The 27,686-nt window shown below is 41.7% G+C and overlaps 1 protein-coding gene and 1 long non-coding RNA gene across 7 annotated transcripts in view; both read right to left on the reverse strand.

The window, feature by feature from the left end:
• MRTFA (myocardin related transcription factor A) overlaps window positions 1-4,420 on the reverse strand; it is an 80,763-nt gene extending 76,343 nt beyond the window's left edge. Inside the window, exon 1 of the mRNA XM_080393024.1 lies at window positions 4,352-4,420. The gene's annotated coding sequence lies outside the window, so the exon portion shown is untranslated. The remainder of the gene's footprint in view (window positions 1-4,351) is intronic.
• Window positions 4,421-4,474: 54 nt separating this feature from the next.
• The window catches only part of LOC308066136, a 49,745-nt gene continuing 26,533 nt past the window's right edge, over window positions 4,475-27,686 (reverse strand). For 4 of the 6 annotated variants that reach the window (XR_013929058.1, XR_013929060.1, XR_013929061.1 and 1 more), the window contains 3 exons: window positions 23,588-24,592; window positions 14,693-14,756; window positions 4,475-4,613 (listed from right to left, as the gene is read on the reverse strand). This is a non-coding gene — a long non-coding RNA (uncharacterized lncRNA). Of the gene's footprint in view, window positions 4,614-14,692; window positions 14,757-23,587; window positions 27,634-27,686 lie in introns of all 6 variants that reach the window. The other 2 variants (XR_013929059.1, XR_013929063.1) reach the window with 1 other exon arrangement.

A 27,686-nucleotide genomic window follows, 5' to 3' on the forward strand; every position in this document is an offset into this window, starting at 1 on the left:
TCACCAACAGCTTATGTGGCAACAATTAATCCCATGCTTTGTACAGCATTCAGTCTTTACAGTAACAGGAGTATCTTCTGATATCTAAGGCACATGCCTGTTATATGACTTAAAGTCATACTGAAATTCCACACATTCCAGCTAGTCTCTTTCCCCCCAACACATATGGTACTTTGTAGAAGGCAAGAATCCCAGATTAAGGAAGCCCCAAAAATTAACAAACTAGTACAAGTTTTGTCCAAAGGTGTAAATATGCATAAAATAAACAAAAAAATTATTTTGAAAGAATGTTACCTCATCTTAAATAAGCCTACAGTGAGAAGAAACCAGGACTGTCCTGGGCTTCTGACACAATGTTTTTCATGACCACTAGACAAAGGTAACTATGAATTCATCTGGCAAAAGGGGATCAAGAGAGAGGGTCCATAAGCTGGTGGAGCTTATTATGATAATTTCAAATTAAAATTAAATATGAAGACAATTTTGATCAGAAATGATCAAACTGTATAAAATTCACATATTCATCACCTGTTTTTTCTCTTTTTTTGTAACCACATTCATCAGGGATTTGCTCTAACCCTGCCCTAAGGGTTGGGAAAAGTTATCTTGGCATCTTGGTACAGTTGACTAAGGAAAATCAAGATACACTTAAGAGCTTCAGATGACTCTACAATGACTTTTTTTTGGCTTGTGTGGCAATGAGTCAGTCACAGGTAGTATCTCATAGTTAAAGTTGAGGCCTTGATGAACATGGGTAAAAAAGGAGAAGGAATGTGAATTTTGGGTAGAAAATTAACTGTGAAGAAAAAAGACAAATAACTACATCTTAAATGTTCCATTAGGCTTGATTTCTGAATAGAACCTAATAATTGTGTCAAAATATTTTACTAACACCTTGCCACATAAGGCTTCCTGCCACCGAAGAAATTGTTTCCTATCTGTTATGTTCCAATATTTCACAAATATCCTTAATAGCTTTTATTGCATTTTAATTTAGTGTAACTTCACTATTCAATCAAGATGTTTAAGGTCTTTACACCCATCTATCTGGGTGTACACACACCTTCAAGGATAACATACAGCTGTGATCGGGAGAAGAATATGAAGAGGAGTCTGGGTCTGAAACAAAACAAAACCAACAGGAAAACCCCCAGAGACTCTCTCTTGCTGCTCGTCAGTTCTCTAACAGCAGAAAGAAAAATAAATAAATAAATAAAAGGAACCCACTGTCCTAGGACATATGGCAGCATGTGCATAAGGACTGCACTCCCAGTTCTCCCACGGGATACATAATTCCATGATGCTTCACATGCCAAAGAAATTTCTATTTTAACTCAGCTAGGAGTTCATGTTCCAAAACCACAGCCTGGAGTAACAAATTCAGTACAAATCCGTTTAATGTTTTTCTACAGACATCTAAAGACAAAACAGTCTTCTGTAAGAAAAAGTTACATAAAGTGTTAACCTGTGAGAAGTGCTCAGCATAAGTAGTTCAGCTGTGAGTCAGCAATGCCTGTCTAGAACTGCAAACAGGAGACCCTTTGACACAGATAGGCAGCTTCCAGCAAGTCTCTTATTTACCATCTCCTCCCCTCCCACTGCCACTCAGCTTGAATCTTCCTCATACCTTGAATTTGGCAAGTTGTCACAGAAACAGTTTCACTGCACAAGATGTGATTCTACAACCACTTTGGATTGCTCAAACGTTTAAACAGATTGCCAACCCGACTGACAGATCACCTCTAAAGGGTTTTTAACGTGTTTGAAGCCAAAAGGCACAACAAATAAAGATACATTATTTTAAAAAGGAACTTTAACAAGCTCAACAGCTTTCAGCCACTGTGCAACCTCTACTCCAAGATAACTGCAAAGCTCCCATTTGAGGGAACAAAATTATTAATTCAAAATGCATCAGCTATGTTTCTCAAGAGCTCACTAAGCCAAGTCTCCTTTTATGCTGTGATAGTTTGCAGATAACCATATTTAAACAACACTCTTCAGACCCACAATACTTTAAGGAATGTACACACAAACAACACACAACAACATACTGCAGCCTAGGAGAAAAGAGCATTGTATACCTCTGAAGATAAGGAATATTCAGGTAGTCTAGATCAGGGACTTTGGACTTTATGCCTTGTTTGAAAAGCTGCACCTCCAGCAGTAGAATTCCCACTATTGTGCTGAGCCCTGATAAAGAATCAGTTCTGAAGAGACCCACCTAATGAGTCACTTCCAGGAATATCCTAATTTTCTTTGGCAAAAGGTATGGGCAGAGGTGTTCCTTTTCAAATGCTTTTTAAACCCAACTCTATTTCACCTGTTTAAACAGAACAATCAAACAGATTTGCAGCCCACAATGATACAGCTTCAAAGTTCTGTCCATAAAAATAACATTATTCTGACAGAGGAAAACTATTTCTGTAAAATATTCCCAATACATCAATTTTTAAACCTATCCAAACAACTGGATGGTATAAGGACTCCTTCATTTCCGTAACAAAATATCCTTTCCTCTGACCATAACAATGCTGTTATGTCCTGCTTGTATCCATTCAAAGTGCTGATACAAGTTTCATTTTCCTAAAAATGTACTCTTACCTGTTCTCGACACTAGTATCTCTTTCCCAAGAATAAACTTGGGCTTCTTCCCAATTCAGGACCCTTACTCACTTCTTACTCACTAAGAGAAGAATCCTGCCTCCAGTAAATTCAGTGTCACCTTCAGGTGGCCAGCTGTCACGTTTTGGAAACAAAGTCTCATGCTTTTCCCATGCTGCCTTCAAGCTCTCTACTATTTTCAAAACTGCTTCAGTTAATTTGTTGTTCAGTTGAAATCTCTCCTTGCCTTCATAACTATAAAATGTCCAAGTCTACCACTACTGCAGAGACGTTGAGAACACAGCCTACCATGATGACTAATATTCCAATTTCTTCCCTTTTACTTACCACCACCATCTTTATCTCCACCTGTTGCCCTTTATCTTATACTTAAAGGACTACAAACATTAAGGATTAGGAGCTTGTTGTTCTGTTTTCACAGCTTCTAGCTTCTTCACTTTTAAGGCCTGTAAACATGACTGTAATCACATAATGATGGTATGATGTATACGAATGAGGAAACTCTTTTTATCCTCTTAAAAAAACTCAATATTTAGGTTTGAAGTTAACCAATTCTTCAAACTAGCAAAACACTGATACACTGTTCAGAGAAGGGCATGCCCAGTTTCTAGAAGTAAAGAACCAGTCATGTCAAGTGAGGTAATCCTCCAATCCAAATTACTGTCCTACAGTTCACATATTCTAAATCACTTTACCATAAGGACTACATTCTGACTACAAAGCCACCCAAAGCTCCCCAGAATTTCCAATATGCTGTGCCACACAACTCTATGTAATGCACATAATGCAACGTACAATGCCCCAACACTCTAAGGCACCCAGGACTCAACCATGCTCATATCCATAGTACCTTGCAGGTAAAGCTGACAGCAAGCATTCAGACTCTAGCAAGACCTTCGTGTTGCCAAAAGCCACCAACATATACCCCAGAAGGTGGAGTGAAGGGAGATCACCCAGAGGAATTCACAAATAGAAGCCACCAGTTATCAAATTATTTCAGCTGTCTGTCACGCGATGGGGCTGAACATGTAAAGGCTTGTATGGCAGCCTGGTGGTCTGGAGCTTCAGACAGTTCACAGTCTTCCAACATCAAAAATTCTGATCACCATGTGACCCTGTATTTTGCCACTCCACTGACACCCACCAAACGATTAGAGGGATTCATACCATAGTTGTCCATAACCTACTCAAAACTTGAGAAACACAGGCAGGTCATTCTCAATCTAGAATTAGAATGCCTACTGGGATATTTCATTTTTAACTCGAGGTCTTGTTCCTCCTTTAACAGGTCTGACAGAACCTTTCAGACATTTGCAGTGAAAAGGTTACTCACTCTTGGTAAGTGCAGACCAAGGTGGCAAAGAAAACTCTACAGATGGCTATAGTCTGAAGATGAGCTAACTCTTTCTTTGACTGACTGTCTCAACTTTGCACAACTTTTAGACGCCACAAAGCACATGGAAGCCGTTTCTGGTATTCACCTAAAACAATAATCAAGTGTTTATCACTGGAGCTCTCTGGAACTTCCACAGCCAGTAACATCAATCCTTCCCATTGAACAATGTAAGTCGTTTTTGTCAACTCTAGATTATTAGTTCTTCATACAAATAAAACATTGTAAGGCGCAATAAGAAGCAGCCCTGTCATCAGAACATGTACCACGACAACACCACAGTACAGCCTTGGTGAGGACATACTACACGAGCCATGCGTGCACTGTACCACTTACCATTTTTCCTTTCACTGAGCGGAGGAAGGTTGGGGTTTCGGCCATGATGGACGTTGAGGGTCAGCTCGGGCTGCAGGGAGAGCTCCTGCAGCTCATTGGCAACAGCTTCGCTCTGAGGGCTGGGGGCCGCCGAAAGTGACACCAGCACCGGCTCATCATCATTTTCGCCAGCCCCTCCTCCGTCCAGCCCATTTCCAGCAATGACGGAAGGGGGCAGGCACACCACACCGGAGAAATCCACTTTGGCTTTCGTGATGGCAACCTGCAAGACAAATCAGAAAAAAAAGTTTCCATAAATCTCACATGAGAGTCTTAACCCGTATGTCCAGTTCATCACGGCATCTCCGTATTCTAGAGGAATGTGGTCTTTAGCACAGCGCTTCTGTTATCGCCATTTCAAATCCAACCCAGTAGTGAAACTTGCTAAACTCAGCAGTTTATAAACTTGCATAAACCTCCAACAGCATCACCACAGAAACTACTGATGGAACTACAGATTATTATAATTTTCTTTAGAAGTGTGAGAAAAATTCTCAGCTTTTGGCACTTCAGAAACCCAGCCTTGAGAAGACACAGACTGAGTTATTCCAGTGAAAGCCAGCCTATCTAGAACCTTGCTGAACTCTTGATTACTATCTTTTCATACCAACAATACTGTGTTTTAACACCAAAACTGTCAATTTGAAATCTAGTCAGGTAAAGTAATACTTCATAATAAGCCTGGAAGGACAGCTGAGTACAACAAATGAGAATTTTCAAATAAAATCAATTGCATTTAAAAAAAATAATTATCTTGCTCCATTCTCTCTTCCCTATTCACTATCGGTGAAAATGAATGCAAGAAAAATATTCCACATAAAGTAAACAAAAAAGCTTTCCTGTCTAAAACCTCAGCTAAAGCAACCAAAATATGCAATATATAAATGGCTTTAATGAAATAAGCTATTTTAAAATGTTTCATGGTATTTCCATAACTCTGTAAACAAGTATTTAAAAGTCACCACTATGTTAAAATTAAAATTATTTTACGTTCAGTAATTTAAATAGAAAAAAGCCAGCTGGAAGTCTCCAGTGAAATGGTTACTGTGTCAACATTTAAACAATAACTAACATTATACAAGGGCAATCATGTTTGGTTTTGATTAATGAAGATGGAAGTCTTTTGCTTCTTAGCATGCTTCTGTTTCAACCAAACTAAACTGTGAACACCACTACACAACTCTGCTGCACTGTAGCAATTTATCAAGCAAAAACTTATTTCTAGAGTCTAACTTTCAGCTTCAAAAAGATGCAGGTAAAGCAAGCTGCAAAGCAGCAAAGTAAAAAACATCAGGATAATCCTTCAGAAATCAATCAGAAGGCATAAATTTGGAGCAATGTTTTTAACAATGTAGGTATTTTATTAAGTATTCCCCACTTAACACTCATAATTAACCTGGATGAGTGTGACAACATGAACATATTAATAGTGATAAAGTATCTCAAACAGTCATTTTCCCCACTTCCATTTCAGTTTCGTACTTCAGTTGATTAGTAAGGTTTTCTCTGTAGTACCCAGAACTAACTTATAAGTGGTAGCATATTTGTTCCGTGTACATTCAAGGCAACAGTAAGAATTTACTGGTAATGAATACACACTATTCCATCCACAATTTCAGACATTAATTCCCAGGACCCTATGTCATGATCTGAAGAGAAGCAAGGAAAAGAAGGGTGGAGGAAAAAAAAAGAAAAAACCAAAAACCAGCAACTGAAGCTGATGCTTGTTACAACAAAACAAATGAGACTGAACCAAACCTTCCTGGCATATGAAGTACTTGCTTTTACCTCGGTTAGAATTTGGCTAGAAAGTGCCTACCCCCTCACTGATATATTTCCTGTCCAAAGCAAACATCGCTCAGATCCATTTGAAAGCAAATTGTAATGGTAATCTGCAAAAAGAAAAAACTGGGATTGTGGCCGCCTTCTCTTTACAATGGATACAGAAAGTCTGGAAACGCACACCCTTGAACCATAGACTTAGAGTAACTTAAGAGTTTGGTAAACTCTAACAATCCTTGCAAAGACTGGAAAGAGTTAAACCACGGCCTCAGGCTCTGTCCCTGTGGGATAGAAGACCTGTGGAAAGAGGCTAAAAGGAAGGGTAACTGCTCAGTTAGGAGGCTGGCTGCTAAGGACTGTTGTCACCATCTCAGAGGAGCCAAAGCCAAATCGCTTCATTGAAACATAGGTACTGGAGACATTACACTTTGCCTAGTTACCACAGGTGAGGTCAGATCAGGCAGGAGGAGGAGCACAGTCAGGCCTGAATCCACAAACAGGTGACAAATATCTGACACCCATCCCACAAAGATTTGGAATGGCAGGAGACTCAACCTTCCCTCCTCAGTCTACCCTAGAAAAGAAGAAGAGTTCTTTCCTCTTCCCAAAAGGATTGGGGTGTGGGGGGAGCTTGACATGTCTTAAATATGGAAGATCTGCTTCAACTAGGTAAACAGTTCTTTTAAACAGGAATTTGTAACCTGCATAAACTAGGAAAATCACATTTCAAACACCGTTTTAACAACTGTCGTAAAACAAAATCTATTTCCCTAATCTAGGTACATTCACATTAACCAGTCCACTGAAACTACATCCTTTCATGTAAAAGCACAGTACCAAGCCACAGTAAAAGCAGTCTAGCCTAGCCAGCCTCAGCACCGAGCAGGGCAAGAGATCCGTGCTCACACCACGGTTTGCCATGTAACCCTGAGCAACACCATACCAAGTGGTGTTAATTGGTACCGGGATTATAAACCAGTTTCTCCAGTAAATTGTCCGATGGAACTTCAACAACATGTCTGGATTATCTAGAGTTGTACCTGGACCTGCAGGTTTCCTAACCCATGCAGAAGACGACACAGATGGAAGATATCTTCATCTTAATCCTAGCTGGCATGTCATTCAACGTTTGTCCCACATCAAAGGTAACACAGCTTAAGTAAATCTTGCCTTGACATTCATTCTTGCCCTGCCACTACGTCCTGCATTGTGCCAGAAGTGCTGCTTGTAGAGCCATGCTGCAAACTGTATATCAGAAAGCTGATTCAGCTGAAATGCAATTTTTCCCAGGTTATTTTTCAGCTGGATTGATTCCTCCACACAAGCCACAGTTGAACCAGCATAGTACAGACTAACACTGCCACAAAATGCAGTCTGATTCTGTGCATCCCAAACAGCCTGGACAACAATTCTATTGACTTCAAGCGGGGTTGCAGCTCAAATGAAACTAAACTGGGATGAACCGTTAAATGCATTAGGAAATGCTGCCATCTTCTTCCATATCCCCTCCAATTTCAGGCCCACACAAGCATCTGCAGTGACACATGATAAACCAATGAAAAAACTGACCCAGGTGTAAAAGCTAGTCTGTTGGTTCACACACTGACTAAATCAGGACCCTGGTGCAGTTTGCTATGCAGCCACACCAAAGTTTGTGCCAGCACAGCACAGGGAAGAGAGCCTGCTTACTCTTAGTAATGCACTAGTAGTACATCCAAACATCCAGCCTCTACCTAAGGGAAGGAGAACTTTTTTCAGAGCAATGCCAAATCTTAGTATGCAACTTATCTCCACTTCAAAATTAAACTCATCCAAATTGTCACTTTTATTGTAGTCTTGTGGATAGATGCTTTTTTTTTTTTTTAACATTTTCAATTAAAAGTCTGATGAGGGCATAGAGGGATTTGGAAGACGCCTTGGGGATTTATAATCATCCCTGCTGCATTATTTGCAAGTCCCATGAAAGGCATGGAAACCTTTTCTGAAATCAACAGTAAGGCTGGTTTTAGACTTCCCAGACAGTTATACCACTCTACAACTGTAATTGTAGAATGATCAATCAGTTAGTTACGCACATTAATATTTAGAACCCAATTAAAAATTTAAAATGTTTGTTTTCCTGTCATTTCTGAACTGACTAGAAACTTTCCCACAAAGAAATGTGCCATACCATAGTCTTTAAGTGAGTCATCCAGAAGCTGATGGACAGCATTAAGAGCAAGTATTTCTTATCCTCAATAATGGTTTCAGGGCGAGTGCCCTCAAGGATTTGTATCTATTACTTAACCAGACAAAAGCTTTCTATTACGATGTTTTACTAGTTTTGGGTCAGCTGCTTCCAGGACAAGAGCGGCTGTGATCCCACAGGTGTTTTACAGCAGCAACACCAGCTTAAGCAAACCTCAGGTCCTCCACTGTCCAGCTGCTCATTTCTGTCCCTACACTGCCCCTTCTTCAACTAGGGTATCAATTTAGCTGAAAAGCAGACATTTTACCTGCATATTCAGTAAAATCAGTTCCCCAATCTAGTCCACTGCCAACTACACACAAAACTGTGTCACCATAACGCAGGGGCAACAGTGAGCTCTCAGGAGCCAGCAGTGCTCAAATTATATTGCTGTAAAGCACAAAACTACTGCCACAGCAATCAAAGCACAGACAACACCAGGGAGAAGATGGAGCTGCTCAAAAGAAATATTAGACACTACTCAAATAATTTTTACCCCTTTCTGTCTTCTGGAGGCATCTAAGAGACTCCAATTTCAGACAGACAAACAAGCAGAGTCAACTTTGCACAAGATATAAGATTAAGAACCATAGCCAATAAGAAGTTTTGGGAAAATACATCTGTATCAAACCTGCAAACCACAAAGACAAAATTGCTCTGCTGCTTCTACATGTACCTTTTTAGGGGCACCCTCCTGCCATCCTAACGCCGTATCACAGTAAACACGCAATAAACCAAATTAGCTTACTCCTTGGTGAAAAAAGTATTCTACTTTGCATCTACCATATGACAAAATTATTTATAGCAACTTCTCATAAAGCTGCTCATTCAGAATCACTGAAGGATATAGCTCAAAGCCTGAGAGGTGAAAGAGAAAAAAAAAAAAAAAAATCAATACACGCAGTACTGAAACCTGTCTGACCCACAGTAAACCAGTTCACAGAGCTAAGTGAAAAGAAAACTGGGAGGGCGAGAAGGGATTAGGATTGGTTTCCTGCCATTTTAGCTCCATTAATCACCCCATGGTAAGGCCAGACAAGCACCAGTGCTGGCATAAGGAAGCAACAAAGGCATGCACCCAATACTGCCCCTTTGGCAAGAGCTAGCTCAGATCAACTTAGCTGCATCACAAGACCACATCCTCCCATTAAGACACCAAACTGGCATTACCAACAAAAGGAACAGCCCAGCCTGGTCATTCCTTCCTTCCTGCGGGCCAGCAGACGCTGAACCAGATCAAGAAACTGATCTGTGTTAAATTTGACCTGGCCACACACACACACACAAACTACTAGTTTAATCTGCATCAATTCCTGATCTGGCTTGCCACCCAGCCACACAAAAACTTGGGCTAGTATGAGGGAGAATGAGGCACAAGGAAATAAAAAAAAAGACATCAATATGGGTACTTTTGGTAGCAGTGTCACCTTAAGGTGTTATTATGCAGTTTAATCTACCTAACATTCATGTTGGACATGGACACATACACCAGGTCTTCATGCATTTAGACTTCTCTTGACTTTGGTAATATTCACATACTCATGGCATAATCAAGATCTTGGTGAGTATTTAAATGAACCAAAGAACAGTACCACCTTCCCTAACATGGAATTTGATGTGAAAATCCTAAAAAACCTGAGTTTAAAAGTAAAGAATTTAAAAATCAGAGAGGCACAGGGAAAGAAAAAAAAAAAAAAACAACAGAACACAGTTCCCAAATCAAGGAAAGACACCTCTGTAAACAGCTTTCTCTTGTTTGCATTTTGGGTCTGAGTCGCCAGGGTAATAGTAATTTCCTACCAATTTAAGAATTGCTAAGCAACCTCCAGCACCTAACAGCAACAGCATGTGTGTGCAGCCAGGCTATTTTGAGAAGACAGGGTTTTTTTATTTTAAACTTAAGAGCAGTCTTCTGTTAAATGATTATGCCAGCTGAATCATCTAGCCAAGAGAAGAGGCAATCTTGGGGCAAAGTGGCTTTAAGTGGATGAATCTTTGAAATAAGTGAGAAGAGAGGAAGAGAATGCCATGGCATGCCCAAAGGCAACTATACCCCAGGTCATCACAAATCCAAAGAATAACCCAGAAGAAGTGAAGTTTGAAGCAGATGGAAGCCAAAGCATCACGTTAGCTTGAGAAGCTATAACAAGCAGAGAGATATTCGAAGAAAAGTCACCAACAGGAAGACTTCCAAGGTTGTGTTAAAAAAAATACATTATTTAGTTTTCTGTCAGTCAGCTTAACACAGGCACGCAACTGTTGCCAGAATTACTTCTCCAGTTAATTGAGAGTTAAACTGATAACACTGTCCATAAAGTATACACAATACAGTAAGCAACAAGGCAAGCATCACAAAGATTGTACCCTGACAATGTAATAACTTGTTCTTGAGAAACCACCCTAAGTTAGGAAACCAAACTATGCAGACCACTACAAGGAGACCTTCTTAGATTATGGAATTTTGTTTTAAAACACATATTCCACATGCGTTTGTCTTCTGCAAAATAGCCAGTTATCAACATCCTTCACTTTCACAGTAATTGGGAGGGGAAAAAAAAAAAAAAGACAAAAGCAGTCAAAAAGTAACCAAATTCATTCTGGATTAGAACCAGTGATTTGAAGGTGTAAACTGTCCATCTCACCTCGATTACAAGCCACTACCCTATAAAGCCCCTATTAAAAATGTAAAGATTGCAAGACATGTGAACAAGGATGTTGGTAAAACATGGATAAGCACAACTTTCTATCTGAGCTAAAGAATCTGAATGTATACTGTGCCAGTAGCATTACAGTAAGAGAGGACATCTTTGAACCATCACCAGAAGCCTCTCCACTACCACCTCCAGCAAATCTATCACTAAAGAGTCAAAAAACATGCCCAGACCAGCAAGAAAATGGCAAGAAATGTTATCAGACATAAGGCATGAACAGCTTTTATAGAGATGTTAGGACATGAGTGGGAAAAAAATGCGAAGGACACATCTAGTGCAAAGCAATCAACTGGATTAATTTCTGCTGTAGACAAACACAGTCTCACCCATGATTTTACAACCACTCATCAAGAACCGCATTTCTCAAGCCCTAAGTATTTCCTTCATAAGACAACACTAGCATTTGTTTCACTCAGTCCGGCAGTGATAGAAAGTCTTTAAGAGGTCTTGAAAAATCATCATCAAACATCCATTTCTTAAAACCACAAATACCACGCTAAGCAATGTAGTCTGGCATTCCAGATGTTTTTTAAGACATACTTTTCATGATTCAATATGTATTTGGAGGATCTTTGTGGCTTTCAAGCTCACAGAACTCTGGGTATACAGAAGAACTTATAACACCAAAGCTAATTTGGGGAATCACAATGATATTTATAATAAACAATCCTTGCTCAAAAAGGATGAGCTCCCTACCAATTTCTGAAGTTCTTATTTAAGCTGAAAGCATGAATGAGGAAGACAACCTTCTAATTTCAGAGGACATTGAGCCTTAAACTGATGAAGCAGTTAATAGACACTGAAGTTCAAAGTACAAAAAAGAGCAAAAAAGATGCAATGTTCACGTCTCGTGTCAATGGGTACCTTGTATATTTTTGGCCCTGTTCATGATATAGCCCAACATCATAATTAAAAGAGGAATGGGATCCAGCCTTCTGCTACTGAGCTGTTGGTTCCTGCTGCTTCCCTTTTGTCTGATCTAATGACTGTGCACCCATGGGGTGACTCAGGTTAGATGAACCAGCAGAGGATTAACTCTGCAAAAGATTAGAAACCATTTTCTACAGGATCAGTCAGCTAGCTGGACATGCCCTCTGGCTGCACAATCACTAGCTCTGATGCAAAGGAAGGAGCAGGCATACACAGCTGTGGAGAGGCCTGACTAGCCTTTGCAAGAACAGCTCACTGAAAGATCAACTTAACTGTAATATCAAAGTGCACACTTAAACATCTAGCAGTGGTGCCAACTTAAGCAGTCTGCTACACATTCCCACTCTCATACCTTCCTCACCATGAAACTTGCATAAATCTCAGAGACAACATGTACAGAACCAGATGAAAAAAATCTAGAAGAAAACCACGTCTTTCCAGGAGGATCTGTTCCTCAGAGTGGCTCACCGTGGCCACAAAAACAGCTATACCAGCAAAACAGAGGGAGCTGTGAAAGGGAGCAAGCTGTTTAAGTCTGCACTGGTGCCAAAGAAATGCATTATGAACTACAGTGTGTTTAGCACAGGACTGCCTGTTTTCCACCACCTTCTGACTGACTTCCTTGCAATTGCTGTCTGATGCATTTTTTAAAATATGCTTCATGTCAGAGGCAAAGCATTCCTCCCCACCCCATAGGGGCAAGCAGATGAAGCAATTGATTCAGCCAGCAGCAAAGGCATGTGGCAACAGATGCCAACAACCAATGGAAGCAGGGAGGCTGCAGCAAACTAGAAAAGGGAATGCTGACAATCTGCAGCCAGATGTGAGCTATGACTTGGAAATTCATGGCAGGAAAACTGAGGGGTTGAGAAAGCATGAAGGAACTAATGTTGAATGTAGATTCAGGGTAGATTGGGGCAAGAAAGTCACTGGACAAGAGGAGAGTGTAAATAAGACCTCTCAAGAAAATACACTTTCAAACACAGAAGATTTGAACTCTGGCACAAGAACCGGATAACCTAGGGCATAACAAAGTCATGACTTGGCCAAGAAAGGAAAGAGCTCAGGGATCCAATCTAGACTGAAATAAAAGAAAATAAATTTTAAAAATGAAAAAAAGGAACTAAACCAAAACTGTAGTTAGATTTCAGTCAGTTCAGTTCCCAGCACAAGCATCCATGTCAGCACAAAGCAACAGGCAAAAGTGCAGAACTTAAGAATCTTAAGGAGTTTATGGCAAGGTTTTTCAGCAACTTACTTTTGTAAGTCTGTAGTTTTACATTCTATCTAATTCAGTCTGATTGTGGGCTGTGACTGAAAGTATAGGTCCATACCGTATTGCCTCACCTTAGTTTGAAATTCTCACCTTCTCTCCTTCAAGTCTAGTGTCTCTGCAGCCACAGAGCAAGTTAATTCAGTTGCTGTTCTGATGGAAAGCCGCACCTTGAAACATGCTTGTTTTCCCATTGTACTAGCAACCTGAACCCTGCATTAGAAGTCATCCAAAAAAACCCCAAACCCAAAAAACAGAGGGGCAGCACCCACTGAAAAGTGACAGCTTTCAGTCACCTCTAGGTACAGTGTGAAACTAAAGCCTGAAACAGAGTCTTGCAGTAAGTTTTCTGACCCCAGCTACATTCTTTAGTCATGACAGTATGAAACTGTCTACAGAAATTAAACCAATCTGAATTGACTCTTCCCCATCAACGGCACTGGGTGTGGAATCTGAATTTCTTTGAATTTATTGGCATCTCCTAATGCAACTACCCAGCATGACATTTATTTAAGTGGAAAGTCCAGCAATTGAGACTAAGTTACCAGATCTTCTGGTCCCTTTTTCCCCTACAAGAGCTCACCTTCCACCCTTGGATTTCCCCACTACTGAAAAACAGATGAGAGTTTTCTTTACTGACTCACAGAGAAGCATATATCAATATTAATGTCTCATCTAAGCTAATCAGTTTATTGAAAAGAAGTAGTAAGTACTCAAGAAGTGCTCCCTAACTTGTAAATCTAATGAACGTAGGTAAAGAACATGGTGGAAAGGTGGGGGAATCAGTACTGCTGCTGTACTTTGCCAATTCAGAGGATACCAAACTCGGCCTTCACTGCTTCTTTGAAACAACCATACCAAGAGCCAGCACATGAAGGATACCTAAACCAAGGCTTTCGTACTGGTGCTAGAAGAGATTAAAACATTTCCTGTTCTTTACTACCAGATTCAGCCTGGGACCACAGATAACGTCTGAATGTATCATCCTCTCTTCTGAGTGCTACTGTATCATGGAAAACCCAGTTAGTTTTGCAGTTTTACCGTGTAGATACAATTGTCTGCCTTTATATACTTGAATAAATCAGTCTAGCAAGCCAAGTATCAGTAACACTGAAAAAAGTTTGCAACACAGTACCAGCTAACTTGTGACAAGTCTGACTAATTGCTAGGCAGCAGTGAGAAGGGGACAAGTGTGCCGTTTATACCCTTACACTCTGAAGTCCTTGCTGGACAGCTGTCACAACTGATACTAGTATAAATTTAAAATCTTCCATCTCTAACACACTACTATCCCTCATGCTTAGTGACCACCAGGAATTTTAGTTCAGCATATAAGAACAAAAGGTGCAAACTAAAGGCAGCAAGATCTCAATACATACCTTACTCACAGTTCCCACGGACAAACCCAGCTCATTTCCATGCCAGCAGCTCTCTCCTCAGTCACTGAAAGGGAAAATAGGACAAATACTTAGAGATCTTAAACAAAAAACCAAACCAAACAAAAACCATCACAGCCCATTTTCTCCTTTAAGGGTAAGGAGCTCCTTTATCTAGGATTCTTTTTTTCATATGATCTTTAATTCATTCGGCATACACAGCAGAAGCTGGACTGAAATAACAAAGACTGCCATACTTGTATACGCATACCCATGCTACTTGCAGAGCAGAACTTTTATTTCAGGACTACTAGTTTGTCAGTTCTGAAGAATGTATTGCTTGAGATTTACTAAGCCAGAACATCCACCAAGTGATACACTCAAGCTTCCTGACCTTGTACTGATATCATTCTTAAACATTGGAGAGCAAAAGTTGGAGACTGTTATGACTAGTTTATTACACCATGTCATCTATCCAAACAAAACCAGGGAAAAGTTAAAAAAGTACATTTCAGAGATTTGTCAAAACTGCAGTAGGAATCCCATTTTGGAGGCTGGGAAGAAGGAACCATCCTGTGCACCTTAAAAACTCATAAACGTACTGAAGTAACACCACTTTTCTCTGGCAATACAGTTTTAACAGGCGTGCACAGCAGTACTTGACTAAAAAATAATTACTTCAGAGACTCTGGAATACTATTGTCTCAAACGGCAATAAAAAGGGCTCAAAAGGTGATTTGTAGTTGCCATACTTTTGCTACTTCCTTAGCCGCCTTTAAAAAAAAAAATACAAATCATCATATGAAGGCTTTAACACAGAGTTTCCATTCTGTTTCCTCCGAGCTTTTCAGAATTTAGGGCTTCCTAGATACCAGAAGCACAGAACCACAGTTGAGATGCCATGATATTCTGTCAATAAAAGAACATTAAAAAAACAAGGCACCTCCCCAAATACAAACTTCAGATCAGATGGACTTAGGACACAAGCATTAACATAGCAGGATTAAAAAAAAAAAAAAAAAAAAAAAAAAAAAAAGGAAAAGCTAGAATGAGTTGCCTACTACTTTAACATCAGAAGGAATAAGACCAACTAGACTGATTAGTCACTTCTTCAGAAAGAATGACCGTAGCTAGACACTTGGATAACCAGCATATTGCAAAATTTGAGAGTCCCCTGATCCCCAACAAGTAAAAGGAAATCTACTTAGTCAACTCTCCTCCAATTAAAAATTTGCAGGAGAAGAGATTTACAGTACTGATACAAATTAAAAAAAAAAAAAGTAAGGACACTACAACTTTAAAAACTTCCTTTACTATCCCTTTCAGAGAATGTTTCATTTTTTCTTTGAATAAAATGTGTCAGCACACATTAATCATGGCTCTACCACAGAATCAAGAAGTTGTTCTGCCACCTCTTACAGTATTTGTCATCAAGTCAGTATTTAGAATTACTTACAACCATTTAAACAATTAATGTGAGAACCCATAACAAGTAATTATTTTTTCTTCAATAAAGCAACCAAACTGATACAACTGTAATTAAAATATGATAACGATGCAAGGCCACAAAACCAAGTATATACTTACAATGTACTTGCCACAAAATTGCAGATCCTAGATTTCCTAAAAGGCAAGGCAAAAAGGCCTCAAGAGGTCAAGGAAAGTCTTCCACAAAGATAGTAAACAATTAACCACTATTAAGAGTTTGATATTTCAATCTGATTAATGAAGTCCCTAACCTGATAAAATAATTTTCTGGGGCATTCTTCTGACAGCATCAAGCATACAACATCAAAATTTAGGTATGGAATGTTTGCCTGTGATGGTGGTGTTTTTGTAAACCATAAATTATAAGTAAGTGATATTTATCCATATATTAAATTTTTACTCCTGTGCAAGTTTTTGGCATTGTTTGGTTTTGAGTGGGATTTTTTTTATTTCAGTGTTTGTTGGGTTTATTGTTTCTTTGTGACACAGGCACCCCTGAAACCACTTTTCACACATGAAAGTGTGGAGATGTTAAGAAATGCATTTCATTTGAAGATTTCTGCTGGCCAGTCCCTAATTTCCAGAATCTTGCTTTGCTAGATATTCTCTTCCAATTTCAGATTGCAACAGCATGGATAAAGTTAGACAGTCACCATATTGCTGCACTTAATTTCCAGCACTTAAGATCCATGTTCTCCTGAATCTCATTTGAGTCAAGACAGATCCAACACTGAGCCTTTGCTTGGTATGCCTGTCCTACCACCTGGTACAGGGCATCTGCTAATCTTTTACAGAAGTGGGACCCCATAACCAGTCAAAAAAAATTTTGTATCTTCTTCAGCATGTTTTTCTCTGGAAAACATCAAAATGCTGAATATTCTAGGTCTGAAGAATATACCAGGCTATCCCTAACCAGCTGGCAGGGTGAGGCAGAAGAGGGAAGAACCACTCTGTACACCCTATTCTACAACCCTTCCAAGGCACTCATTACCAGCAACTGGCCAACACAAGACTGGATAGACATCTCACTTGGCACAAGATAGAACTTGAAGTCTTACCTCTCAAGGTATGGATGAAGATTAAAAATAAGTATATAAACACACACATACACTCAGTGATCTCTGGCATCTTTGCAAAAACTTAGCACTATCTTTCAGAAAAGAACATGCATGTGTGTGTATGATACATGCAAACACACACTCGGAAAACAGGACAAATTATTTCAATAGCTTCCTTGCCTTGGTTTGTTTACCTCTTCTGAGTTTCTTCCATTAGCTTTCTCAGATGTCCAGAGATCCTTGTTCTCCGATATATAACTCATCCTCCAGGACAGCATATATTTATCTTTCTTTCTCTACTAAGAACTAAAGTTTTATTCCAGATACTCTGGCCAATAAAAGGCCAACTTTAAAACTCTCAGTGCTATTTGTCAAGGAAGTTCCTGTTCAATCTTACATGGTTAAAGTATCACATCCTGCGATTTACTGCTTAGTCATCTGAATCCCAAACAGGAGATAAACTGACCTGCAATGGGCATGGGCTTTTTTTCTAATATGTGTGCCATTAAGCCAAGAGACACTGAAGGTATAATATTCCTATCATTAGCCTTATTCAGTCACTCCATGGAATTTCAATTCAGCTTGAAGATGGAACAACAGAAAACGCAGACACACCCAGCCTTCAAAATAACAAGTCAGACTTCACAAAAATTTAGCAGAACAGCCTTACAACTGTAATGAAAGACAAGCTCTTTACCGCTCCTTCTATATTGCAGCAAGTGAGCAAAGATTAATCTGATAACTGAAACATTTTCTGGCAAAATTCCACAGTTAAGCTGCTTTTGTTGTTCTTTGCTTATAGCACAATCAAAACATTTCTCCAGCACTCCTTTCTCCTCTCAGTCAGTGCAGGCAAAACTCTACTGTCCTAGATTTTCTGAAGAAAAAATAGTGTCATCTCTAAGAAATGCAGAAGTCTCATCTTGCTGATAAACTCCTCCATCCAATGGAAATGTTTATATGTCAGTGTTTACATGTTCAAGCCAAATGGCTGCTATTCCAGTGATTACAATGGCTTATTGCCTTCACTGGTAACTTGGAGTTTGAGCACGTCTGAACAACGTACAATCTCAATGACATGACTTGCTAGTCTGGTCTGAATGTGGCAATGCAGAATTCACATCCCACCTTTCTAGCAGCCACACTACCTCTCAGATGGAGGCTTTGAAAAGATTCATATTCCAAGTGATCTGTTCCTGTAAAGCATGCTTGACAGAGTGTACAAGAGCAAATTTAGAGACACAGTTATATTAGGCCTAACATTACCTTGGCCCTACCAATCACTCAGAGAAACCTCTCACCCAGATTTGGGTCCATCCCACACAATGGAATAAAAATTAAATTACAATGCAGACTGTAATCACATTCTGTTGGGAAACTTCTTATATTGCTATAAAAATCAGAAGAGAGGGCAAAACCAGCAATGATTAATTTTTTAAAAAAATCATTCAGGTAGTCTTTCAATGCTTTTCAGAAAGTTACCTTCTGAAGGAGCAAAAGTTTCCCTGTAATTGACAGAAAGTGAATCCTTTCTTACCTTTGCTCAGAGCTGTACCTTTACACATAACACGTACAAACAGTTGCAGAAAGAACCAGCTCATCATAGCACGGCATAGCTATGTGTAAAGGATGATGTCATTTGAGTAAGCCTAAATAGGGTGTTGACCGTATGGATCAATCATGCAGTGAAGACATATCTGCAGCGTCTCTACTAAACCACAGAAAGGACAGAACTCGAGGAACCACAGTATATATACACCTCCTCCCTAGTGTTGCTAGAACTAATTGTAACTGTCATATATTACAGGAATCAGTAATTTTAGTCTGAAACAATCTGTAATGTAGGTTCCTGTCCCAAAACAAAATAATTTCACACAACTAGATGCATCACTTCAGTCTCCTGTTCCCCTAACATGAAGATACTCTGAAGATGATGTGTAGTCAGCACATTCATTTGCCTCAAAATAGAGAATTTTCTGCATTGCTTTATGCCAGAGGCTCCTGCATTGTTCTACATACATTGCTTTACATACACACTTCAACATGCACCCACAGCAAACAGAGATGAGAGCAGCAGCAAGGAAAAATTTTTATTGCAGTGCTACAGAGGCAGCCCCCAATGATCAGCTGTTAACAAATAACATGCTGGCGCATGCAACAGCAGCTACCACGCTTCTTCTGCTGTTCTCCACAAAAACCCTGCTTTTCTGGATCAACAGGGCCAAAACAAGTTGAGATAGGGAGCACAAGTTAATTAAGAAGGATAAGTAGAAGTAGTTGACATGCTGGTTTGTGGTAGGAGAGCAAAAGCAGATGGATGGCATGAGGTTAAGGTGCAAAAGAAAATCCCCAATTAAAAGCTAAGCCTTTAGCTTTCAAGATTTAAAAAGACTTGTGACTGTGTGTTAAATTTCACCTTCTTACAGAGATGTTAATATGGCTGTGTGCCTACATCCAAAATATTTCTTCACACAAGAATAACGATGTTGCACGCACACAAGAAAATGGGGGAGGGAAGGGGAGAGGAATGCTGCACAAACTAAATTCATTACTTCAACTTCTCAAATATAAGCCAATCTGATTTAAACAATGACAGTACCTTACTCGGTGACAAATTCTAAAATTTTTCTGCCTGAAAAATAAGTGTCTCATATCAGAAACAGAAAAGGATCAAAGAAAGCGAGGTACTGTTACTGGCATTGTTTCTTAACGTCTGAACACATAGTATCAGACTGATGGCAGATTCCTGTACAAGCTGCATGCACCATTTGCCCTCCACAAGGACAACCTGCATTTAAAAATCTCAAGGCATTGACTGACCATTATGGCATACCTAACCATGGTAATGTAAACTGCCCTCACCCCAACGCCATTCATTTCCCTTGAAGAAGCCACTTAACAGTGTTTGCGCTCCATAAAGTATTCAAAGGAGGGAAGGTAAAATATACACATTAACCACACACATTATTTCCCTGAAGGACTAAACAGAGTATTTGACAAAGGAATGACTTTCTGAATTCACACAAACTCATCCATTTCATCTATTTGACACACACACATAAAAGAAGAACCACAGGAACAGTTTTAAACTACGGCTCCAAAACCGTTCCCTTTAGCTGTAGCCCTTACTAATCCACTTCTGTGCTCCTTCCCCTCCACTATACATTCCTTTCACCTTCCTCCCTCTTTTATTTTGGGAGCAGAGGAGGAGAGGAACAGAATATGCACAGATTAAAAATCAGGTCTCTAACCTGGCTCAGCATGGAGCCACACAGACATACCATCACTACTGAGGTGACAGCACACAGGGGGCCGGGGGTGGGGGAGGCAGATGGGAATAGGAGCCCCACCACTACAAGAAACGTCTGTGTAACCACATCCTCTGTTTTCAGTCTCAGTTCAGCAATGTGTCCAGCAGGAAATAATTAGAATTGGCTTTCCCAGAGTAGGTGTTTGATGGTTTCAGACCGCTGAACAGTTGCTTTTTCTACTTCCTCTTCAATAGTTTCTCAGGAAAAGACATTGACCCTCAGGACACAGTTGATAATAAAATAATAAAAATCTTTAAAGGAAGAGTATTGTGTAACTATAATAAGATTCAGTAATTGTTACCTCTTTTACACAGAGGAAGTCAACTGTACTCTTCAAAAGGGATATTAATCATAATACTGAGTTATCAGTAAGTAAACAGACATTGAGACAGTCCAATCCAAAATAATCTGTAACACAGGAAGGACAGCCGAGTATAGAGAATAAAGACAGAAGACTCTTAGAATTGCTATAAATTATTCTTTTGAGGTAAAAATCATATATGGAGACATCTCACATGTTCCAAGTGAGTGTAACAATCCTGTGATAATGTTTTGACACATCCTAAGAATTTATCTGCTTTGTGCTCTAACATCCAAACCCAAACCCTTTTTGCTCTGATCCTTCTCTATATCTAATACAGCTGCCCCCTCCCCCCACCAAGTATCACACAGTAATCTAATCATGGCTCAACAGTGAAGGAAATCCAGTAGGGCTTTTTATTATTATTATTATTAAATAAGGGGTATTTTCATTGCCTGAACGTACATTTCATCTGGAGGTCCAAGGATGAAAGGGTCTGAGAAAAATATTGCTGCTTTACCATGCCAACAGAAGCCAGAGTTATAAAAAACAGACACAAGCAACCACTCCTCCCCAAACCCAAAAGCTTCCTATTATTTCATATTCAAGGGGAGGAAAACTGAAAGACTGCTTTTGGAAAACCCACATACTGTCTTAGCCCTGACAAAATGTCTTCTGTATTCCCTCTTTTCGCATTTTATTTTGCAATCTGCTTGTTGTCTGAAGATTTGGGGGTCTTCTCCCATATGACGCTACGAATGGATGGCCTTAATGAAATAGAAATTAAAGCTGCTTCCACAACTGTTGGAACGAGCATACACAGCACAGCACTACTTACATTTTGTACAGAACAATACAATAGGAAGCTGTAACTAGCAATATTTCACTCTCTTCCCAAAATCAAATTTGGTATCTGAACTGTAAGTGAAGACAGGCTGAAAGTGGCTCAGTAAGTTAATATCTGGTAATTAAAGAAGGGAAAATTTGCCTACTTGTCATAAGTTTATGGCATTTGCTTTCAGCCCTGAGTCTCTTTCTCCTTTCAGCAGACAGCATGAATCTAAAGAACAGAAAAGGAGTTCACAGTCAGCTTCAAATCACACACTTATTTTAAAATCTATTATTAGATTCTATTTAATCACAACTATTAGATCACTCATTTGATCACTGCAGCAAATGGGAACAAATGGGTGTCCCTCTTATTTCATATTCAGAAATGATTGAAGTATTTTTGGAAATACTTATGAAGATCTAAAAGCATTACACTTTAGCAGTTCTACAGTACAGATTTTAACAGCATCTTTTCAAAAGCCTACCAATGGGTTTTGTGCAAGCAGCAAGAGATCAGTGCTGAAAGTTTGTTTACGTATTTTACTGAAAGTAAAGCCAACACACAATTAGAAAACACACTTCCAGTAAGTCAGTAATAATAATAACTAGCCTTGATGTCAAATGCAAATTTAAAATACAGACAGAATTCCATACTGAATTTTCTCAATGCCCATGCTGGAAGTGTTGAGATAGAGAAATTCAGCTGAGAATAGCTACATTTCATGTTTTCCAAATATTCAGAGCTGTGTCTTCAAATCCTACCAAGAAATAAAAAGCACCTATTGGTTTCCACAATCCAAAAAAGAAGCTACAGACCTAAACAGAAACATTTTTAATGCCTTCAAAATGTACTTTCTATTGATGGTAGACCAAGGATGCAGTTTCACGGCAGAGGCCCTGACACTGTCTGGACAAACATGATACAAGAAAGGAAGTGCTATAAGCAGCAGCAAACCTGAAACCCCTTACTCAGCTCACTCAAGGTTCATCATGTGAAAAAGAACCACTCAGAACCATATTAACAACAAAGTTTGCATGATGCAGTATAAGGGTACACAGATGCAGATAATAAAAGTCTCAGAAGGCTATTTCCACTTAGGCACATGGCAAGGGGTCAGAGTTTTCATCCTCAATCGGGACATATGTGAAATTACAGTCGTCTTTGACACAAGATTTTACAGTCACAGAGAGGGAGATCTAGTCCCCACTGGTCAGGCGCCTAGGACACAGGGATGTGATACACATCTAGCCATAGCGCGGACCAGCACCTGCTCGGTGGGGAGCGTTAACCGCGCTGGGTTAATACAACCCGGGGTGTGCACGAAGCGGTGGGGGCGGCGGGAGGCGGCTGCTGCACAAACCCTCGTACACTCCTGTCAGCACTACCAGGCCTGTACAGTCGGGAAGGGAGCACCGGAAAAAAACCAGCCCGCCGCCGACCGGCCAGATGCGAGGCGCCCGGGACAAGCGAGGGGACACCGTGCGCCCAGCCCCTAGGGGCAGAGGCGGGGAGAGGCCGGAGCGGGGCAGACGCGGGCCAGGGGCCGAGGGGACAGGCGCGGGGGCGCCCGAGGGGGACAGGCCGGCCCGCGGCCGGAGGGAGCGGCCGTGCCCCAGCGGGGGGCGGCCCCTCGGGGCGGGCGGGGGCCCCGCGGAGCGGAGCTGTCCAGCCGCGCCGGGCACACGCCTCCCCCCGCCACCGCCGGCAGGGGGGACGGGGAAGAGGGGACGGCATCGGGGGCGCGCGCCGCCCCTCCCCCCGCACCGAGGGCCGCCGCTGAGGAGAGGTCCGGGCGGGTCCCTGCGGGCGGGTCCCTGCGGGCGGGCCAGCGCCCACCCCCGCCTTTCTTTGCCCCCGGTGGCAGAGGCCGCCTCGCAGCGCCCGGCCGAGCCGCAGCTCCGCACTCACCCGGTCACGGCTCCATCCCGCTCCGACCCCGCCCGCCTCCGGCGGAGCCGCCGCCGCCCGCCGAGAACGCGCTTCCCCCGCGCCTGCAACCCGGCCTCGCCACCGCCGACCGGCGCCTCGCAACCGCGGAAGCGCCCGCCCCGCGCCGCCTGCTTCGGCGACACGCGCCGGCCTCCGCTAATCAGAGCGCAGCGGCGCGGGTGAGCGCCACCGGGGCTCGCCAATGAGCCGCGAGCACCTGGGGAAGCTAACGGGCCCGAGGCAGGGCGAGGGGGCGGGGCGGGGCGGGCGCCGCATGTCTGACGGGGCGGGCGGCCAATCGAAAGGCAGGGGTGATGTCATCGGGGGGCGGGGACAGGGCGTCCCTTGAGAAGGTGGGGCGGGGAGGGGCGGCTCCTCGCCCTTAAAGGGACAGCGACGCCCTGATGGCCTTCGTATGTGTTGCAGGACGGGTCTGTCGCGGGGCGGGCTGGCGTGTAACTTTTATTGTGCTTATATTTTTATTATATTGTAAGGGAATGTTTTCTAAAATCTGCTGTGAGAACGGCGCGGTGAAGGCCTGGCTGGCTCTGGCAAGGGGACAGGGCCCCCTAGGCCCTGCGGTGGCACCGTAGGGCTAGGCGAGGGCAGCCCCGGGGCAGGCCTGGCTGCCCCTTTCTCCCTGCACCCCCAGCCCCAGGCCGTGCCTTCCCAATGCCACCCACCACCAGTCCTTGGGGTGGGCCCGGGTCGGTGCCCTGCCGCGGAGGGGAGGCAGGTCCGCAAGGGAAGAGGCTCGGTGCCGTGTTGTGTCGCTGCCCGACCTGTGACTGAATTGGAGGTTTCAGCTGCCCCTCCGCTGGCTGAACCCTCCGAATGGGTGATGTGCTTCTCCTGGAGAAGTGCGTTGTTTCTTGATTTAATACGAAGTCAGGAAAAGAAACCGCAAATGGGTGAAATGCCCATGATGAAAACTGTGGTTAGCTGGGGTGGGAGTGTTGAGAAAATAGAGGAACGATGCCATACCTAAAAGGCAGGATAGAGGATCATAATTAGATTATTATAGTGTTGTTAGAAATAGTCAGCGCAGTTTTACCTGCAATGCTGTTCTCATCCCAGAAATAGTGCACTTTTACCTGCAATGCTATTCTCATCCCTGCTTATTGTATCTCAAAAGGACATTGCAGACATGACTCGTGACAGAGTCTGTAACAACGCTCGGTGAAGGATTGTCTCACACTGGGAAGCTGAACAAATGGGGAACACCTTTCAAAATAAAGAAAAGGGGGCACAAGGAAAGTATGCAATAATAAATGGTACAAAGAAGGCATGACTGGCCCTTCTTTATTCTTTCATGTAATCAAAGAACTAGAAGACATGATACAACTGCAAAGCAATGTATGTGAAGTAGTTAGGAAAAAATGTTTGTGCCATGTACAATTAAACTATGAAATTCAGGGTAAGAAGCTTGATGATACCAGAATGTTAAGAAGAACCAAATACTTAGACAGTTACTGCCAGTCAGCTGCTATCTTGCCCTAGTTTCCAATCCTGACATTTACAGCTCTTTGCTTTTCACTCCCAGGGATCCAGTTCAGCTTTGGCTATGCACATAAATCTTGATGTAACATAATTCTTCTCCATGCTTTTTGACAGTTAGCCCTCCAGAGGTAGTTTGGTGAAAGAGTAAAGTCAAGAACATGAAACGTTCCCATGGATAATGGTAATTCTGAGAATTTTAGGTTTAATGACAAAATTGGGAATATTTACCTTCCTTTTCTCCCATGTTTTCTAAGAATAGCTCCTTAGGGATCTGGGAGAAATGCTCCAAGTGGATGAGAAAGCATGGATGTCTTTCTGGTTTATGTTGCTGATTTTAGCAACAATGCCGCGTGGCTTGTTCTGGAAATCATTTGCTTAAGAAACTTGTTAATAGAGCTGTTTAACAGAGCGGGGGGACAGATGATGTGTCCAAAAGTATACTACAACTGATGGTAAGGCTTGCAGCTATGCCCATATTTCCACTTCACAAGCCAGGGTCCTATTACCAGGCTGTATTTTCCTTCAAACAGATGAACATGTAAGAGACAGAAACTTTTCCCTTCATTTCTATATGTAGGTTTCATTGGTTTCCTAAAGTCTCTACAGATTTACAAACTTACATATTACTGATTGATTTTAGTATCTGCTACTGTGTTTTTCTGAAGTTCCAAAGGTATTTACAGGCCTTGATAAATATACGGTAGGGAAAACCAGAAAGAACAAACTCTGCTTGCAGAAACCTTCTGTCTTCACCAGTAATAATGAAAAGTGAAGAGCAAGTATTACATGCAAGCTATATTTTTTTGTTTTAGTTTTGAGGGCCTGTTATTTTCAGTAGCTTTCAGTTTCCTTAAGACTTACAATGAGTGAACTAAATTCACGTTTTATTAACAGATACATAACAGAAGTCTGCAGTATTGGTAAAGGCGGCAGATCAAGTATGTTAAATGATGTCCATTTGATTTAATGTTAGGTTAAGGATTACACTGAACAAAGGTGACACCAGTGCAGTGTAACAGAGTAGAGCAGAATTCAGTCTAGTTAGAGTGAGACTAATTCTAAGTGCAGTTCTGAACTCAATTGCATAATTACAAAATGAAGCTACTTTTGGGTGCCTACCACGAACAACTTAGCTTGGAGTCTTAATAATCATTGACTTAGTATTACATTCAGTTTTGCATTCAGATTTCCTTTTTAAAGAAAAGCAGCAAGAATGGGGGGAAAACACCAAAAGAGAACAAAGTTAAAAGGTGTCCCTAAAAGTGTTTCTAAAAATAAAGAAATTAAAATGGCTCAATACTAAGCTTAACCTTAAAGACTGGATGGCCTTCAGCCATCTAAAGATGACTCTGCTTAAAACTGTAAGTTATTAAAGAAACCTTAATGACCCAACAACTCAGAACATGCCTAATAATGTTTGTTGTTTGGCATTAGGTCTGATGGACAAACTTTCTCCTGATGGAGAAAGAACCTGGTTGGTACAGGTAACTATTCGAGTTCAATTTTTTTTGAAAGTAATGAATTCTACTGTCTTGGCTTCTGACTAGTTATACACGTCTTAGCAGCTCAGCAAGATTTCCAGTGGTTTGCACGGGCCACAGCAGCAGATGCTCATGTGCATGTGTGCGCACGAGTGAGAGTGTGCAGGGGCTTTCCAGGGCCCTGGGGAAACTCCTCCCAGAGGCACTTGGCCAGCCAGGGTTGATTGCTAGCCCTGGGCTCAGGAGGGACTGTAGGCTGGCTGCCCTGGCCAGGCTGCTGCAAGACACCGACCTAGACTAGCCAACTAAGGGAAGCCAACTCTGTGGCTCCTCTCCCACAGCAGCTCTGGCAAGCAGTTGCGCATAGGTGGTTTCTGCTGGGCCATAACTGCCTGCATCGAGGCTGGATGAGCTCTTCCACCAGACCAAGCACTGTCGGTCACTTACCAGCTCAGCTTCTGTGTATGGCCTCAAGCCAGAGCCTACACTTCCCTCTCAGGCTGCAGGGCAAAGGTTGATGAGGAGGGTGTGCCTGTTGGAGATGGGCAGGGAAAGGAATAGGAGGGTGCAGAAGCGGGTACTGAGTTCAAGCATGGGTATTTGAATACACAGGAGTAGCAGTGGACTGTAGATGCTGAAGACTGGTCTCCTAATGGAGAGCAGAGAGGTGTGAAGACACCCTTCTTCTGTACACGGTCCAGCTCTGAGCAGGCAGCTGCTGCAACCACCTGAGGCAGTACCACAGTCCTGCTATGTTAGGAGCCCCTGTGAGAGCTTAAAGGCAGTGGCTGAGTTTGGGGTTGTGTTGTAAAACTAGGAGGAGATGGTATGTTCTCAGCCTTGTTTAATCAAGTCCTGACAAGAGTAAGAGATGGCTGGAAGTGCCTGACATGACTCTCTGCCTTCACAGAGGCCAATCTCTTGCACTTTTTTAATTGAATCATGTTCTTTACATCGTTTCATTCTTATTTTCCATGTCCTGTACATCAGTGGTTGGTTGCTGTCCTCTAATCTTCATGGTACAAATGCCTCTTGAGAAAGGAGCTGGGAGAGGACATAAACATCTTACAGAGGTAGTTCAGTGGCTATGTTCAAAG

The sequence above is a fragment of the Falco punctatus genome, assembly GCF_963210335.1.
Source record: "Falco punctatus genome assembly, chromosome: 6".
In the NCBI taxonomy this organism is placed as follows: Eukaryota; Metazoa; Chordata; class Aves; order Falconiformes; family Falconidae; genus Falco; species Falco punctatus.